The sequence below is a fragment of the Octopus bimaculoides genome, chromosome 24 (genome assembly GCF_046866305.1).
Source record: "Octopus bimaculoides isolate indiv1 chromosome 24, ASM4686630v1, whole genome shotgun sequence".
In the NCBI taxonomy this organism is placed as follows: Eukaryota; Metazoa; Mollusca; class Cephalopoda; order Octopoda; family Octopodidae; genus Octopus; species Octopus bimaculoides.
The window spans coordinates 4735759-4744913 of NC_142951.1; the positions used below are offsets into that span (position 1 = coordinate 4735759).

At 35.8% G+C, this 9155-nt stretch overlaps 1 long non-coding RNA gene across 2 annotated transcripts; it reads left to right on the forward strand.

Moving 5' to 3' along the window:
- The first annotated feature begins 1266 nt into the window (after nt 1-1266).
- On the forward strand, nt 1267-7554 carry LOC128250817 (uncharacterized). 2 transcript variants are annotated; one of them, XR_016238191.1, is made up of 2 exons: nt 1267-1940; nt 7329-7554. It is a non-coding gene; the product is annotated as an uncharacterized LOC128250817 (long non-coding RNA). The 2 variants fall into 2 exon arrangements; XR_008266798.2 differs by lacking the exon at nt 1267-1940 and adding an exon at nt 2243-2489.
- Nucleotides 7555-9155: the final 1601 nt, after the last annotated feature.

Sequence of the window (9155 nt, forward strand, 5' to 3'; positions counted from 1 at the left end):
TGGGTAGTTGAATAGAGGCCATCCGAACGTGTGATATAACAGATTTATTATTGTTTCTGTTTTTTTTATTTCATGTCCTTTGTCTAGAAAACTTTCGTCACACATTCTGTGACATCTTCAGCGACTCTCCACCTCAGGTCTACTGTCTTTCTATGGTGTATATCCTTATCTGCGTACCTTATCTGGTGTATATCTTTATCTGCGCGTGCTTTTGCCGTTTACTTCGGCTGCCAAATGCTGGCTGCAAATTTCAGCAAATTGGCGCCTATTTTATGAACTTCCAAATGATGAATGGTAAAAGTTGCCCTCCGTGGAATATAAACTCACAACGAAAAACCGGAAAAAATGTTAAGCATTTTGTTCTCCCTGCTAACGAAGCTGCAATTGCGCCATCTTCAACAGGGTGCAAACGTTGCTATCAGCTAGTGTAGATTTTGTTGGTGTGTTCAATAGAAGGATATCCAACTGTGCGTTGTGAACCATTTTGGTTGGTAGTATTTCACGCTATTTCTCTATATAATTCATCAATTCACCATTGTATTTTCATAAGCTTCTGAGAACAGGAATTTATGGTGGTCACGCAATTGGCTGATATTATTGGTGTTGCTGTTGCCGTAACTGATTCTATTTTTCTGCAAGTTATGGTCGCATCTGTTGTTATGTTTGAGTGATTTACCACTGTTGTTTCTCGTTTCTTTATACATTTTCCAAAGAGGCGGTTTTAGTTGTTGCTCTTCTGGTGTTTATGACGCTTTTGTTGTCGTCGTCGTCTTTTCTTCTTCTTCTTCTTCTCCTTCTCCTCCTCCTCCTTCTCCCTCTCCTTCTCCTCCTTCTCCTTCTGCTATTGATAATGTTATTGTTGAGGAATTGTCTTGGTCGTGGAACGCAGACGGTTGATGATTCCGTTAGTATCTTCCAAACACTTTCACCGCAACTATTGTTGACTTATATCAGCCGGTTCTTCACTTATGCTATGCTCTCTCTCTCTCTCTCTCTCTCTCTCTCTCTCTCTCTATCTATCTATCTATCTCTCTCTCTCTCTCTCTCTCTCTCTCTATGTCTCTCTCTCTCTCTCTCTCTCTCTCTCTCTCTCTCTCTCTCTCTCTCTCTCTCTCTCACTTTCTCTCTCTTTGTTTATGCTTTGGCAACGTTTTTGCTGTCGACGAATAAATTGAATCAACACATTCTTTTTGCTTCTTAGTAAACTTGCAAAACATCAGCCGCACGTTCATGGGCGAAATAATTAGATTATGACGTCACAAAAGAAAAGTATCAAACATTTCAAACAAAATACAATAGTGCAAAAAAGCAAAACAGAAAAGTAAAAATAAATAAATAAATTGGAGAATAAACAGAAGAAAATCAAGGTGGATGGATAGAGGGGCCGCATAATCAAGAACGAATGGTGTGCGCAGCTATGCACCTCAGTCGTGACCCCGATGGTGTTGCCGCGGTGAATGGTCAGCGACACTCACTACAGTAGCAACTCCACCTCGCCGAGTTCGTTTCTGAGACGCGCCCCGTTATCTCGATCTTGCGAAAATGCAGTGTTCCAGAATACCAGACATCTCAACGACGACCGACACAAACTGATAGCAGCCAGTCGGACCCTTAATTTATTGATTTATCCACATCTTCTGCGTTAGGGGTGGTGATACCCGGGTGCGCAGCCGATGCAACAAGAATGCAGCGAGAGGACGTGTCGCAGCATGTCGCGTCCCAGATTAAGGATTTGCTTTCCTTGTACCGTCATGCGCTTAATTCTGTAGTTTGCTTCAACATAGCATAAAGGATAATACAGTTCTATATTTAAGTGATGAGGAATTATGTACATTTGCCGGATATTTCTCCTCATCTTGTTTTTTGTTAACACAACGTTTCGGTCGATAAACCCTTCAACCTTCATCATACGAGCATGTGGCGTAGTGGTTCGATTCCAGGTAGTGACCTAAATAATGATAATAATAATAATAATAATAATAATAATAATAATAATAATAATAATAATAATAATAATATTAATAATAATAAAAATAATAATAATAATAATAATAATAATAATAATAATAATAATAATAATAATATCATCGAAAAAATAACTTACGAACGATAAACCCAGATTTGAAATTTCCCCAAGAAGGGTAAATCAGCTGAAACGTTTTGTTACCAACAGACAAGATGAGGACAAATATCCGTCGAATGTAAATAATGTAAATAATGTATAGCATAATGGAAGAAATACATAGAAGAAATATAACGAAGAAATATATAATAGAAAAAATTGAACAAAATGCAAAATATGAAAGATACGTCATTTTCACTTACAATGTTGAAAAATTCTGAGCGAAATGACGTCATAATAGATCATACAGTTCTATATTTGGGAGATGGGGAATTATGTACATTATTTACATTATTTACATTTGACGGATATTTGCCCTCATCTTGTTTGTTGTTAACACAAGTAACCTGTTCACTTTCCTTTCTGGGTATGTATAGTTTTGCTACTCCTACTCTTGGGTGAAGTCATCTATTCATATGGAAAACCATGCTAGCCCTTCTCTCAAGATTTTCTAATTCAGATATTGTATAATCTACACAAGCTCCTGAATATCCAAGTAACCATATTGCCCAATTATTTGCACTAATCACAAGATGCCTCTCCCCATCCATTCACCTATTCACAATTAATCTTATGTAAACTGAGTTAGAATAAAGAACATGGAGTGATTACATACGACCACAGTAACGATGTCTACGTTGAATTGTGACAAGAACAAGAAGGCATGACAATTTAGCCTGTCAGGTTTACCTCGGACTATCTAACCCGAATCATCATAAGTAGTTACTTCCCCTTGTCCAGACTTATTTTCTTGCTTTATTTATCATATATTGTGGGGTTAATTATAACCTGTTTATAGACGAACTTTGCTTATTATTTTTGCTGCTAACCTTACTTTACGGAAATACAATGCTGCATTTTTTTTCGATTGCTTTGTAGTTAGCATTACTACGAGATTCTTACCTGTCGATTTGCTAGCGACACGGGGGTTAAAAGACCAAATTTAAATTGGTTATGTATTTAGAAACAAATACTGCATTTAACATGAAATATATTTAGTTTATATACAATAGTCATAGAAAGAAATGAGACAATTATTAACAATATTATTATTTTCAGTTTTAGAAAAGCAGATGCTTTATTACAGGTTTTGTTAGATAATCTTTAATTGGCCAATTTATTAAAACCAATTTATTGAATTTCAGTTCGTATTTTGCAGTGAATTTCCAAATATTTTAATTAAAAACGTTTTATCATTTGTTTGAAATCAGACGTTGCGTAATTTTTTTGATATTAGACTCTGCGTAAATTTCTTCGGATATTACGTTGTGACTTCAAATGCCACTGTTGTGATTTCAAAAGTCAGGTGTTCGATGACGCATTAAATATAGTATATATAATTGCTCGTATTAAATGACTAAATACTTAATGATATCAATACTTTGACATTTATATACAAAGAGCACCCATTATAAAATTCACTATATCTTATTCTTATAGAATATATTGAATTAAAGATATATATGTATATATATATATATATATATATATATATATATATATATATATACATATATATATATATATATATATATATATATATATATATATATATAAAGTATTTTCTTCGAGTATCAGACGTGTGACCTTGGTGATGAAGTCAGTTTTGAAGCGTTCCGTTTCTCTACCCAGTGTTTGACTACTTCCAGGCCCAATGTTTGAGGTATTTTGGTATAAAAATATGTGACATCGAAGCTTGTCCCTTCTGGGCTGGGACAGTGGGTGGAATGTGTTGGAAGAAATTTATGCCGTCCCGCATATAGCTGGGTATTAATGGGCGTAAAGGCTTTAGAGGTATATTCAAAAAATGACGCAGTTGTCATGTTGGTGCTTGAGGTCCAGCAAATATTGGTCTCAGCTTGAGGTCAGTAGGTCTTACTATTTTTATGTACTGGTTCCTATGCTCATTTATGGAAGTACAATAGAGCGTTATTGGTGTGTAAGTACAACGACTTTCTCGGGGACATTTTGGAAGTCGACGAAAATCAACTGGGTGGTCTGTTCCGGAGGACAAAAATGTTCTGCACGCTCTCATCCAGTGCCCGAGCATTGTTCACTCGTGAGTTTATATCAAATACGTGCTGTTGCGTGTAGGATGGAACCGGCTATCGGCTGAGTCTATCATGGTGACCGTCACGTCGCCTTCCTCTGACCTGGTGGACTTATCGAAAGAGTTTGTGTAGTGGACCATACTGAAAGGGCTGAAGAAAGACGGTTTCCTCTGGCCATCATCGTCATCATGGTTGTCATCATCATCATCATCATCATCATCATCATCATCATCACCATCATAGTCGTCATCACCCCTATCATCATCGTCGTCATCGTCGTGGTCATCATCGTCGTCATCATCGTCGTCATCATCATCATCGTCTTCGTCGTCGTCGTCGCATTCGTCACCATCATCATCAGTAAATCATCATAGCCGTCATCGTCGTCGTCATCATCATAATCATCATCGTTATCATCACTTCTACTTTGGACATCTGGGAACAAGCAATTCAATGGTAGAGGCTTTTCAGCGAATGTCCGGTTCTTTATTTATCGATTGCTAAAGGAGAAAATTTTAAAACTTTAACCTCCACCGGATTCGAACTAAGAATCCAACGATCTTTTGTAAATATTCGATTCTCATTTGTGATTGTTAATTATATTTCGTTATAATGTGACAACCTTAATGAGGTTTTTAGCGTTTCTATTTAATTTCATTTTTTTTTTCCATTACTATTTCAAGTGTTTTTCTTTTCCGCTGCGTTTATTGCTGTCGTCATTGTTGTTGTTGCTGCTGTTGTTGTCGTTGTCGCTGTTTATAGAATTTGGGCGGTGATTTTGTTAATCACCGATACCTTTCAAACAATACGAGAAGTGCGGCATTGATGAAGAAGTCGTCAAATTAATTGGTGACGTTGTTAGTGCAACGAGGTCGTGTACTTTGAATACGTTGACGTCGGCGAAAATGGATAAGAACGACGAAAAAGAGAAAGCGAATGAGGGAGATGTCGAAGAAGGGAAAGAAGAGATAGAAGGAGAGGAAGAATATATAGAAGAAGAAGGAGGAGGAGAAGAAGAAGAAGAAGAAGAAGAAGAAGAAGAAGAAGAAGAAGAAGAAGAAGAAGAACTAAAAGAAGGAGGAGGACGAGGACGAGGGGGACGAGGAAGAGGAACAAAGAAGAATAATAGGAAGAAAGAAGAAGAAGAAGAAGAAGAAGAAGAAGAAGAAGAAGAAGAAGAAAAAGAAGAAGAACTAAAAGAAGGAGGAGGACGAGGACGAGAAGGACGAGGAAGAGGAACAAAGAATAAGAAGAAGAAGAAGAAGAAGAAGAAGAAGAAGAAGAAGAAGAAGAAGAAAAAGAAGAAGAACTAAAAGAAGGAGGGGACGAGGACGAGAAGGACGAGGAAGAGGAACAAAGAAGAAGAAGAAGAAGAAGAAGAAGAAGAAGAAGAAGAAGAACAAGAACAACAACAACAAGAAGAACAAGAAGAACAAGAAGAAGAACAAGAAGAAGAAGTGGGATGGGGGAAAAGATGAAGAAAAAGGCAAAGAAGAAGAACAACAACAACGTGGAAATGAAGTTCGCGGTTAATGAGAAAGTGGGGAGGAAAGAAAAGGAGGTGGAGAAAGGAAAGTGTGAGGGTGGGGGGCGTCGGTGAGGAAGTCGTGGATTGGGTGATTGGAAAATCTTGACTGATGAAGTAGAATGCTAAGTTGTTGATTCATTGGTGCGGGTCTTTCAGTTTTACCTGATTGCGAGACACCACCACCACTAATAATAATAATAATATTGGTGGTGCTGCTGTTGCTACTAGCGCTACCACTAAACCACATAGCCGCAAACGGAGGCAATTTCATAGTGGGTTAACCTGCTACGAATAATAATAGTAAAATATTGGTTTTCGAATTTAATGTTTAACTGTATGCCTGCATATATATATGTGTGTGTGTGTGTGTGTGTGTGTGTGTGTGTGTGTGTGTGTGTGTGTGTGTGTATGCATGTATTTTACATGGAAGGAGAAAGAAAAAAATACACATACACACACACACACATACAAACACACACACAGAGATAAATGATTGGAAGAATTACTCCTCATAGTGAAGCTCCACAGTTATAGAGCCTACTTTTAGATCTTGGATAAATTTTTCCGAAATGACAGGAAGATCTTTTTAATAGTAAAGGTTTATGAAGACATTGGGTTTTTTTTTTTTTGTACACTTCTAATCGATTTTATATCAACTCCAATCAATAAACAATTTAATATACTATAGGTCTTAAAAAGGACTTTATTTGATCGAGAGCAGAAGAAAAAAAATCAAGATCAACTTTGTGTTTCATCTTTAAAGAGAACAATATAAATAAAGTACGACTTACTTACGCTCCTACAAGTCTTCCCCCACAACGAATATAAAAACCCGAATGAAATGCCGTAAGCCCAATGACGAAATATATGCCATCCATAGCAATTCCTATGGACTTGTTTTCTGTTATATTGTATTTAAACTACATTGTTCAACGTGTTCATTGCTTTGTTAAATTAATAGAGAGTGCAGTGAGCTGGCAGAATCGTTAGCACGTCGGGCGAAATGCTTAGCGGTATTTCGTCTGTCGTTACGTTCTGAGTTCAAATTCCGCCGAGGTCGACTTTGCCTCTCATCCTTTCGGGGTCGATTAAATAAGTACCAGTTACGCACTGGGGGTCGATATAATCGACTTAATCCATTTGTCTGTCCTTGTTTGTCTCCTCTATGTTTAGCCCCTTGTGGGCAATAGAGAAATAAGGTATTTCGTCTGTCTTTACGTTCTGAGTTCAAATTCCTCCAAGGTCTACTTTGCCTTTCCTCCTATCGGTGTGGATTCATTAAGTAACAGTTGCGTACTGGGGTCGATCTAATCGACTGCCCCCCCTCCCCCCAAATTTCGGGCTTCGTGTCTAGTGTAGAAAAGAATCGTTATCGTGACGGGAAAAGTGCTTAGCGGCATTTATTCCAACTCTCCTTTCGGTGTTCAAATTCCACAGAGGCTGATTTTGATTCTATCCTTTTATAATCGATGAAGTAAGTACCACTTAAATATTGAGGTCGATCTAATCGACTTACATTCTCACCCTGAAGTCGCTGACCTAGTATCAAAATTTGAAATCAAATTAATAGTATGTGACTCGGCAGATAACTGGCTGCTATTTCTAACAGATTTTCGATGTTCTTCAGATAAAATTCAGCCAAAGTTGAACAGATTATGATGTTACAATATCACATGACCGGATGAACAGAGACCTGCAACGAACAGAAACCGGTGTCGTCAACTTGCCGCTCGACGTGCTCAAGAGCAGAGACAGAACTGGTCTCATCGATATCGCAAACAACATCGGCCTACAATAATGCAACATCACCTGTCTAAAATTGCAAGAACTGAATTAAATAGATTTGACTATCATTTCTAGCATATATTATTACCACGCAGATTAAGACATACAACCAGGCTAGCTTTACTAGTCAAATATTTGCAATTCTTGGTTTTGTACAACAAAAAAATCCATTTTTGCCTATAACGTATTAGACAAACTCATGAAATCTGCAACACAAAAAAAAAGCCCTTCGTTTTCAATCTCATATAAAATACACGAGATTTGTAGCCGAAGCAATGAAAGCTATTATTACTATTAGAATGTCTACAATATTTATTATTGTGGCTGTTATTTATGTGTTTGTTGCGGACGATTCTTGTGTCGATGTTGGACTGTTTTCCAAGTTCCACATAATTGCTTAATCGATGCATCTTTTTCATTACATACATCAGAATGGTTTATAGTGTGTGAGTATGTGTGTAGCTCAGTGTGTATCTAGGTGTATGTGTCCGTGTGTGTGTACGTGTATGCGTGGGTGTGTATGAAGGTGTATGTGTGCGAGTGATATTTTATTAGTCTATGGGCTTCTTTTAATATATTTAATCAATTATTTATACACCCTCTATATCTATACCCACACATACACACACGCACACACACACACGCTCACACATACACACACTCATACGCACACACACACATATATATATATACCTACATATATGTATCTATCTATCTATCTATATATATATATATATATATATATTCATATACACATAGGTATATACGTATCGTGGTATATATATGCTTATTTATATATATATGTCTTTCCACCTCTCTCTCTCTCTCTCTCTCTCTCTCTCTCTCTCTCTCTCTCTCTCTCTCTCTCTCTCTCTCTCTGTATATATATATATATATATATATATGTGTTGTGTGTGTGTGTGTGTATGTATGTATGTATATATGTGCCTGTAGGTATGTTTATATATATATATATATATCACCATGTGTATAAAACTATCTTTATACACGAATACTTCTCTCTCTCTCTCGCCTGCTTTCTCTCTTTCTCTCGCTATATATATATATATATATATATATATATATATATATATATATACACTATAGGCATATATATATATGCATATATATGTATATATGAAAACCATTTTCTTTTCTTCTTAGTTCTAGTGAAATGACTAAATAAACGTGAATAACTCGTAAATGTCAGTAAATTCAAATATATAGCAGAGAGAAAAAGCCAATTGATTAGCGGTACATAATTAGTATTTTATTGTTTGCTTCTTAAAAAAATATATATATTTGTAATTTATTTTCTAATTTATACATTTATTATTTCATGTCGACATAACCTTGGAAGCCATTTTGTTTGCTTACTGTCTATTTTTTAAAGGAAAAACTATTCATATTTTTAAATATTTATTTAATGTATTTGTTTATTGTTTGATAAGTAGTATGTTTATAAGTATTATTATCATCATTATTATCATAATTATTGATTATTATTATTATTATTATTATTATTATTATTATTATTATTAATAATAATAATAATAATAATAATAATAATAATAATAATAATAATAATAATTTAGGGTAATTCTTTGGCAGATTCGTTACCGATTCCGCAAAATGGTTCGCAAAATTTCTTCTGTCTTTAAGGAAGAAA